Raw genomic sequence first — 11,089 nt, 5'->3', positions numbered from 1 at the left:
GGGAATGGGAAGGTAGGGGAGTGGGGCAGAGGGCATGGGGGACTTTTGGGATAGCATTGGAATTGGAATTGAGGAAAATATGTAATAATAAAAAAAAGAAAACAAAACTGCCAGTTGAGTTTGAGCATCTATTTAATATCATCTCAAGAGAACTCTACAAAGGAAAATTAAAAATTAAAAATAAATAAATAAATAAATAAATAAATAATATATAATATATACATCATAGTTTTATGAAATCATGCATATATATATATTTTATAATCAAACTCAGGGGTGAAATCAACCAAGTGGAAACAAGAAGAACAGTTCAAAGAATCAACCAATCGAGGAGCTGGTTCTTTGAGAAAATCAACAAGATAGATAAACCCTTAATCAGACTCACTAGAGGGCATAGGGAAATTATTCTAATTAACAGAATCAGAAATGAAAAGGGAGACATAACAACAGACCCTGAAGAAACCCAAAACACCATCAGATCCTTTTACAAAAGGCTATAGTCAACAAAACTGGAGAACATGGATGAAATGGACAAGTTTCTAGACAGATACCAGGTACCAAAGTTGAATCAAGATCAGGTTAATGATCTAAACAGCCCTATATCCCCTAAAGAAATAGAAGCAGTCATTAATAGTCTCTCAACTAAAAAAAGCCCAGGACCAGATGGGTTTAGTGCAGAGTTCTATCAAACCTTCAAAGAAGATCTAATCCCAGTTCTTCACAAACTATTACACAAAATAGAATCAGAAGGTACTCTACCCAACTCATTCTATGAAGCCATAATTACTCTGATACCTAAACCACATAAAGACCCAACAAAGACAGAGAACTTCAGACCAATTTCCCTTATGAATATTGATGCAAAAATCCTCAATAAAGTTCTCGCTAACCGAATTCAAGAACACATCAAAACAATCATCCATCCTGACCAAGTAGGTTTCATCCCAGGGATGCAAGGATGGTTCAAGATACGAAAATCCATCAATGTAATCCATTATATAAAAAAACTCAAAGACAAAAACCACATGATCATCTCGTTAGATGCTGAAAAAGCATTTGACAAAATCCAACACCCATTCATGATAAAAGTCTTGGAAAGATCAGGAATTCAAGGCCCATACCTAACCATGGTAAAAGCAATATACAGCAAACCAGTAGCCAACATCAAAGTAAATGGTAAGAAGCTGGAAGAAATCCCACTAAAATTAGGGATTAGACAAGGCTGCCCACTCTCTCCCTACCTATTCAACATTGTACTTGAAGTCCTAGCCAGAGCAATTAGACAACAAAAGGAGATCAAGGGGATACCAATCGGAAAAGAAGAAGTCAAAATATCGCTTTTTGCAGATGATATGATAGTATACATAAGTGACCCTAAAAATTCCACCAGAGAACTCCTAAGCCTGATAAATAGCTTCGGTGAAGTAGCTGGATATAAAATTAACTCAAGCAAGTCAATGGCCTTTCTGTACACAAAGGATAAACAGGCAGAGATGGAAATTAGGGAAACAACACCTTTCTCAATAGTCACAAACAATATAAAATACCTTGGCGTGACTCTAACAAAGGAAGTGAAAGATCTGTATGACAAGAACTTCAAATCCCTGAAGAAAGAAATTAAAGAAGATCACAGAAGATGGAAAGACCTACCATGCTCATGGATTGGCAGGATCAACATTGTAAAAATGGCTATCTTACCAAAAGCAATCTACAGATCCAATGCAATCCCCATCAAAATTCCAACTCAATTCTTCAACGAACTAGAAAGGGCAATCTGCAAATTCATCTGGAACAACAAAAAACCTAGGATAGCAAAAACTCTTCTCAAGGATAAAAGAACCTCTGGTGGAATCACCATCCCTGACCTAAAGCTGTACTACAGAGCAATTGTGATAAAAACTGCATGTTACTGGTATAACGATAGACAAGTAGACCAATGGAACAGAATTGAAGACCATGAGATCAACCCACATACCTATGGTCACTTGATCTTCGACAAGGGAGCAAAAACCATCCAGTGGTAAAAAGACAGCATTTTCAACCAATGGTGCTGGCACAACTGGCGGTTATCATGTAGAAGAATGCGAATTGATCCATTCCTATCTCTTTGTACTAAGGTCAAATCTAAGTGGATTAAGGAACTCCACATAAAACAAGAAACACTGAAACTTATGGAGGAGAAAGTAGGGAAAAGCCTCGAAGATATGGGTACAGGGGAAAAATTCCTGAATAGAACAGCAAAGGCTTGTGCTGTAAGATCGAGAATTGATAAATGGGACCTCATAAAGTTGCAAAGCCTCTGCAAGGCAAAAGACACTGTCAAGAAGACAGAAAGACCCCCAACAGATTGGGAAAGGATCTTTACCTATCCTAAATCAGATAGGGGACTAATATCCAATATATATAAGGAACTCAAGAAGGTGGACTCCAGAAAATCAAATAACCCCGTTAGAAAATGGGGCTCAGAACTAAACAAAGAATTCTCACCTGAGGAATACCGAATGGCAGAGAAGCACCTGAAAAAATGTTCAACATCCTTAATCATCAGGGAAATGCAACTCAAAACAACCCTGAGATTCCACCTCACACCAGTCAGAATGGCTAAGATCAAAAATTCAGGTGACAGCAGATGCTGGCGAGGATGTGGAGAAAGAGGAACACTCCTTCATTGTTGGTGGGATTGCAAGCTGGTACAACCACTCTGGAAATCAGTTTGGCGGTTCCTCAGAAAATTGAACATAATACTACCAGAAGATCCAGCAATACCTATCCTGGGCATATATCCAGAAGATGTTCCAACCGGTAAGAAGGACACATGCTCCACTATGTTCATAGCAGCCTTATTTACAATAGCCAGAAGGTGGAAAGAACCCAGATGCCCCTCAACAGAGGAATGGATACAGAAAATGTGGTACATTTACACAATGGAGTACTACTCAGCTATTAAAAGGAATGAATTTATAAAATTCCTAGGCAAATGGATGGATCTGGATGGCATCATCCTGAGTGAGGTAACATATTCACAAAGGAACTCACACAATATGTACTCACTGATAAGTGGATATTAGCCCAGAAACTTAGGATACCCAAGATATAAGATACAATTTGCTAAACGCATGAAACTCAAGAAGAACGAAGACCAAAGTGTGGACACTGTGCCCCTTCTTGGAATTGGGAACAAAACACCCATGGAAAGAGTTACAGAGACAAAGTTTGGAGCTGTGAAGAAAGGATGGACCATCTAAAGGCTGCTATATCCAGGTATCCATCCCATAATCAACTTCCAAACGCTGACACCATTGCATACACTAGCAAGATTTTGCTGAAAGGACCCAGATATAGCTGTCTCTTGTGAGACAATGCCGGGGCCTAGCAAACACAGACGCGAATGCTCACAGTCAGTTATTGGATGGATCACAGGGCCCCCAATGGAGGAGCTAGAGAAAGTACCCAAGGAGCTAAAGGGAACTGCAACCCCATAGGTGAAACATTATTATGAACTAACCAGTACCCCAGAGCTCTTGACTCTAGCTGCATTTGTATCAAAAGATGGTCTAGTCGGCCATCACTGGAAAGAGAGGCCCATTGGACTTGCCAATTTTATATGCCCCAGTACAGGGGAATGCCAGGGCCAAGGGGTGGGGGTGTGTGGGTAGGGGACTGGTGGTGGAGTGTATTGGGGAATTTTTGGATAGCATTGGAAATGTAATTGAGGAAAATACCTAATAAAAATAAATAAATAAATAAATAAACAAACAAACAAACAAACACATAAATAAATACATAAATAAATAAATAATTTATATATAATATATACATCATAGTTTTATAAAATCATGCATTATATATATATATATATTATTTTTATTTTTTATTCATTTACTTAATTATTTTTGCTGTACGTTTTGTTTCCCTAGAGAGCCATGACACATAATAGGTAAAAGAATCAGCCTCAATCTCAACTTCAAACTGTTTGTAAATTAATTCACAAGGGCATGGATTTAAATGTAAGAACAAAATAAAAGATTTAGGAAAACTGGAAGATATCTATGACTAATTGAATTAAGAGTTCTAGATTTCATGGAAGAAATATTCATTCTAAAAGGAATAATTGATCCTCATTAAAACTAAGAACTTTTATGCTGAGCTGGATCGTGGTGGTGGTGGTGGTGGTGGTGGTTGTGGTGGTGGTGGTGGTGGTGGTGGTGGTAGTACATGTTTTAAACTCAGAACTTGGGAGGCAAAGGCAGGTGAGTTTGTGGTCAGGCCTGTGTACAGAGTTATCTTGAAGATGGCCAGGGTTATGCAGAGAAAATATATCTTGAAAAACAAACAACCCAAAAAACAAAAAATAACATAGAAAAGAAATATTTTTCTGTAGCAGTTCCTGATTCAACAGTGAAGAAGCAATCTAAATCAATTATAACGCAAAAGGTAATTTCTCCCAAGGTGTATTTTTCATGAGCACAGTCCAGGTTACACAATGCATACACAAAGGAAAGGAGTTATTTTTACCTACAGAGGTGGTTAGCTTGTAGATGTCCAGCATTACAGCACTGTATAGTGCCTCCTTGGATGGGTTAAGTATAGCCCATTCTTCCTCAGATAAATGCATTTGTATATCTTCAAATGTTAACAAGTTCTAAAGAAGAGAAAGGACTTGATTTTCGTACTGAAGCAGAAGCAGTTCTAGTACCTGCCTGTGAATCATGTCATAGGCTGCATGCTGAAGAAATTATCAGTAAAGGATTTAGGTGGAGAAATTGAGATGACCAGAGGTAGGCAAGTGGACAAGTTAATTGGTTGTAAAATACACAATTTCCACTCTGATCCTGCCAAGTATAGTCCTATGGAGATCAGTAAGGTCGAATGTACCTGATAACATTTGGTGTCTTAGCAGCAGGGAAAAACTAAATGAGACTGCCTGAAAAAGGGAACTGCTAAAATAAAAGAAAACAATAACAAAAAGCAATCTGACTTTCTCCAGCCCCTCTAAGGTCCAGTAGCCTTCATGGCTACTTAACACCACCAAACCACTAGGAAACACTAGTGTTGGGCACATTGTTGTGTTGCCATAAAGCTGCCCTGATTATTTGCTTTCTTGGGTGTTATCCTTCATGAAGTGATTTCTCTCTTTTCCTTCTCTGTAAAATATAAAAGACTGAACTTAAAAGCACTATCTGAAGTGATACATGAGTCCCAACTTCTCTCTATAAGATCCGGTTACCATGAGTCAGCCAAAATAAACTCCGCCTGACATTCTTAGGTTGGATTATGAAAGAGGTGGTTTCTGTTGTCACTTAGTTCCCCCATCACTAGCAGCACCTAGAACATGGCACTAGGGTACACAGGCCAGTGGAAGTCCTCCTCTCTCAACTCATGGATGTATTTTCATAAAAGGATACGAGTCCCAGCATCTATTCTGCCTCTAGAGAACATAAATGCTAGCCCATGCTCCTATACTGAAAAAAACTCTCAATCACCATAGACAGAGAAAATAATATATTCCATGACAAAACCAATTTTACACATAACGTTTCCATAAATCCAGCCCCAGAAAGAATAATAGATGGAAAACACCCACTGAAGGAGTGAAACTACACCCTAGAAGAAGCAAGAAAGTAATCTTTCAAGAAATCCACACAAACATACTTCCACCTCTAACAAGAAAATTAATATGAAGTAATCATATACATTAATATCTGTTAATATGAAAATTAATATTACCAACATAACCTAATTAATTGAAATTCAAAAATGTGAGAATTTAGAAATTAGCTGTGTGTCAGTCTGTTGTCCCTAATTTGGAAAACGGGATTAATATGTCCAATGTTGTACAATCCATATAGTCTTTCTGCTTTTTTGTACATAACACAGTCTTGCTGTGTGCCACATAATGGTCTTGAAATTATACTTCTCCTATCTCAGCCTCTCTATTTGTAGGATTGTTAATTTGTTGTTTTTACACTATTCTATGGTTTTCAAAACAGGTTATATATTTCAAAACTGTTTATAAACCAAAATTAATGTAGACCATTAATTTGGGAGGTGGCTTATAAGAGAAAAACAAAGAGTGAGACTGAAGGTTTTGCTTGATATTTATTATTATTGTATCAATTCTGAAGAAGAGGACTTTATAAGTTACTACTATTCTGAGATGAATGCTTTTGAAAAAAAAATCACATCCAATGAAACTGAATTCTACCCTCAAGTAACTTCTGTGACACCCTCCAATCAGAACCATTCTTCATTGAAACAGTTGATGAATGACTTCAGGGATAGACCATCTTAATACACACACCATTCCTTAAGTGAATGTACCCTGTAACATATATTCTGAGAATGACAACAATCACTCAAGTCAAATAGCTTTGACCATAGCAGGAAATTAGTATCCAAAATCATGCCTTCAATTTATTCCTTGGTGCGGCAGAATTGTGAACTCTTATCTTAGCTACTATGGAGGTAAAATTCTTTGGTGATATGAGGGAAATTCAAGTAGATCCTTATTACAATGAAATCCAGTGTTCATAAACTGTTCTTATTTTGTTTGAATCACAGTAAGCCAAGATTTTTTTTTAAATTTCATTTTTTGTTAGATACTTTCTTCATTTACATTCCAATATTCCCCTACACCCTTCCCCGTCCTTGCTCCCCAGCCCACCTACTCCCAACTCCTGTCCCTGGCAGTACTCTGTACTGAGGCATATAACCTTCTCAAAACCAAGGGCCTCTCCACCCACAGATGGCCTACCAGGCTATCCCCTGCTACATATTCAACTACAGACACAAGCTCTGGAGGTACTGGTTAGTTCATAATTTGTTCCTTATTTAGGGTTTCAAATCCCCTCAGTTTCTTGGGTACTCTCTCTAGCTCCTCCACTGGAGGCCATGTGTTCCACTCAATAGGTGACTGTGAGCATCTACTTCTGTATTTGCCAGCCACTGGACTAGCCTCACACAAGACAGCTTCAGAGTCCTCTTAGCATAATCTGTATGTCAAGATTTTTAAGCTCTACTAAAAACAAAACAAACAAACAAACAAAAAAACAAAAAAATACTATTTATGTTCATTAAAAAACTAATAGTTATATATTATTTTAAAATATAATACAGTTAATATATTTGGAGTTACTTAAAATTTATATTGAGAAAAATGTATTTTCAGTATTGCTGCAGACAAACATCTACATAAGACTATTCAATTGATTGTTGTTTTATATCAAAAAAAACTTTATAATATTCATTTTATTGTTACAATATTTTATAAATATTAAGGAACATGATGAAAAATGAAAGGTTTATTAGGTTTTGAGTGGGCATCAGCTAGAAGAGTTGTGGTACAAAAGAAAAATAAGAATGTGATGTAAGTCTGTTTACTTAAAATATGCTTTTAGATGTTAACAAATTCAGATAAATTGAAATTATGTATATTTTCTTATCATAATGCATTAAAAGTTAAATCAAAACTATTTCTAGAACTGGTGGGATTGCTCAGCAGTTAGGAGCACTGGCTAATCTTTTACAGATCCTGAGTTCATTTCTCAGCAAAAACATGGTGGCTTACTACCGTTTATAAAGTGATCTTATGCCGCCTTCTGTCATGTAGGTGACCACATAAACAGAGCACTCACACATTTTAATAATGATAGACTTAAAAACTTTAAAATGTTTCTATTATTGTTTATAATTATTATTATTATTATTATTATTATTATTATTATTATTATTATTATTATTATGCCTAACTTCTTCCTTCCATTTCTTTCCACCAAACCAGCCCATATATCCCTCTTTGGTCTTTTTTAAAGTTATAGCCTTTTTGAAAAACTAATATACAAGTAGGAAAACATTGAAAGTAAATGGGCAGAATGCCCTAGGATGCATGAAATACACACTAGTCTAGTTGAAAAAAAGAAAAGAAAAACTAGCTATTAAGAGCAACTGTTGGTTCCGCAGTAGTGGTTCATGCCTGCATTTGGGAGGCAGAAGCCAAAGATTTCTGAATTCAAGGACAGCCTGTTGTAAGTTCCAGGAAAATCAGGGCTACAGAGAGAAACCCGGTTTAGAAAAATAATAATAATAATAAATAAAACAAAAAACAAAAACAAACAAACAAAAAAAAAAAGCACCTGTTCTATGCAGAGGGCTGGGCACAAAGCACCCACATAGTGGCTCACAATTTGTGCACAGTCACGTTTTCAGAGAATCAGTGCTCTCTTCCAGCCTCTGTATGCAACAAAGGCATAAGTGAGAGAGAGGGCCTGCCCAGTCAAGCTCATAAGTGAGAGAGAGGGCCTGCAAGGCCTAATGTATGAGTGAGAGTGAAGGCCTGGGCTACCTAGCACATAAGTGAGAGAGAGGGCCAGAGAGGCTAAGCACATAAGTGAGAGAGAGGGCCTGCACTGCCTAGCACACTCTTCTAATCCAGCTCAATACTAGGAAGGTGGAGACAGGAGGGTACCAGAGGTTGTAGGGATTCTGGATGCTCCTTTCTGAACTCTTAGGACAGCATAGACTCTTCTGGTTTGCGTATGTACATGCAGAAGTCCACAACATTAAATGCTTACGCACATAAATAAATAAAATCCAAAAATGCTTACAAGAGCCTCTACAGTTGAAATTAACTAGTATCATTTGCAGTGTTTCATATGTTACACATTTGTTCAAGATTTTCAAGTTTGTAAGGGCTTATCAACCTATAAACAGGAAATCATTTGTCTTAAAGCCAGTAGCTTATTCCCACCTCCTGAAAACTCACTTCAAAGTGATGGTACCTGGTACTCCATGTACGCATGCGCAGCGTATATTCAGCCAATCAGCGCAGGCCTTGGGTGAGACCTTTTTTGTCCATTTGGCATCACTAAGGGTACTTAGAGACCTCTATCCGGGCCTGGCTCCTGGCAAGGGTTTTTTTCCTTTGAGGATCTGAGCACGGAAGGGTGCGGTTGGAAGGTGTTCTCCTCTTAGATGATCTGTAAATGATAGTTGGCTCTGATCATGGTTGTTGAACAGTTAATCAAGGTGTTACGGGGTGGGGCATCTCAGGCCCAGGTGGCCATTATGTGAGGAAAAGGCTCCTCATAGTCCTTTCCTCTGGGATCTGAGGGTGAATGGAAGGTGGAGGACCTTATTCATGGAAGAGGATTGAACAGGTCAGGGGCATAGAGGATTGGGAACCCTTTGAAGAGAAAAGCTTGGGGCCTTGGGATAGGATCAGAGAGCCGGCTGCAGGACTAGGGGTCGGGGCCAGGGAGCCATGGGTGAGAAGCCTTGGCGCTTGTCCTGTGTGCTGTTCAGGATCCATTAGAAACACACTGAGGATTCCTCCCTCCTCGTTGTCTTGTCTACGGTGTGTTCCTTTGATATACACTTTATGGACATTGCAGACAGTAGAGTTGTATAAGAAGAATGAATGAAAAGAAGAAGAGGAGATATTGCAAGAGATTCATAAGTCAACTGGGATGGATTCTGACCACGGATCCTTCCATCTCAATTGCCCATTTATTGGGATTAAAGACTTGCACTACCATGTTCAGCTTTTTCTCTCAATTTTATTTCTGTAGGATGGGATCTATCTTTGTAGTTCCGGCTGCCCTGTCTTGGGATGGCCTCGAACTTACAATCTTCAGATGTTTGAAATCCTTGGCTTCCCCAAATCCCCATTTTCTCCAATATAAGGCCTTTATGTTTGGGTGGTGGTGATGAGTGTTTCTTGTAGACTAACCGTTGGGTCTTTTTGATATGAACATACAGTTACCATTTTCGTTATCTTTCTGGATAGAACTGTGAGTTTACCTTAGACTGAGATAAACTGATAAACAGAATTGCTTATGTTTTGTTTAAAAAAATGTATGGGAGATTCGACCAAAATTCAGATGCCTCAAAGATTACAGGCGAACAAATTTTGCTCATCGTTTTCTGGAAGGAGGGGAGGAATCACATATTGAAGTGTGGCCAGGTTATGTCTTTTTAAACTGAGAAATGGCAGATTGTTAACTTTGGTTCTGAAGGAGTTTTTTTTTTTTTTTTTTTTTTTTAAATAAGTTAAAGAAGTTTTTGAAACAAGTTGTGAGGGAAAGGGACATGATAAATAGGATACATGGAGAAAATGTTCCTGGGAAGTATATATATATATATATATATATATATATATATATATATATATATATATATATATATATATATATATATATATATATATATATATATGTGTGTGTGTGTGTGTGTGTGTGTGTGTGTGTGTGTGTGTGTGTGTGTGTGAATGTGTGTATGTGTATATTTGTGTATATATACACACACACATATATATGCATCACCATATTGAATATGTATACAGAACTCTCTGATAAAGACAAATGATTAAAAATACTATATGTTAAAAAACAAAAGAAATGAACTTTCATTGAGCTAAGATAATTATTTGACTTTTAGTCATTTTAATTATTTAAATGATACCTTTTATTCAGATAACTAAGTTCTTTTTTTTTTCCTTTTAATTTTTATTTTTTTTTAAACTAAGAGGACTATTAAGTTCTTAAGAGAAGAATGGCGCTTAAGAAAATGATGGTGATACCAAAGGAAGGTTACTTATTACTTTTGGACTGTGATGATGAAGAAGATGACAAAAGTGTTTCAGAGGAGTCTCTTACTAAAGGTATAACATATCCAGTGTTGGGCATTAATTGTGTCCTGCATTTCATTAGACCTTTACCTAGTCTCCTAAAATGGAAGAAATCTTTGTTAAGAGTTTTCATAGACTTCATTTCTAATTTTACCTATATTTATCTATTCTTATACACGAGTTTTAGCAGCACATATACCTACTCTTGAAACTATAGTCACAATATGTTGAGAAACAATAACTTGCTATGATTTTGCCCCAGGAAAAAACCTGAACATAGTTCCTATAATATGTTTGCCATACATGAATTTATTTCATAATACCTGCAAATAAATTATTTCATTTCTTTTTCTATTATATACTTACTTTATTTACATTTCACATGTTATCCCCTTTTCTAATTTCCCTTCCAAAAATCCCCTGTCCTATCCCCTCTCCCCCTGCTTCCCAACACACCCACTCCCA

The sequence above is a fragment of the Mus caroli genome, unplaced genomic scaffold, assembly GCF_978045245.1.
Source record: "Mus caroli unplaced genomic scaffold, Mus_caroli_1 scaffold_22, whole genome shotgun sequence".
In the NCBI taxonomy this organism is placed as follows: Eukaryota; Metazoa; Chordata; class Mammalia; order Rodentia; family Muridae; genus Mus; species Mus caroli.
Note: the sequence above shows the minus strand (reverse complement) of the source record.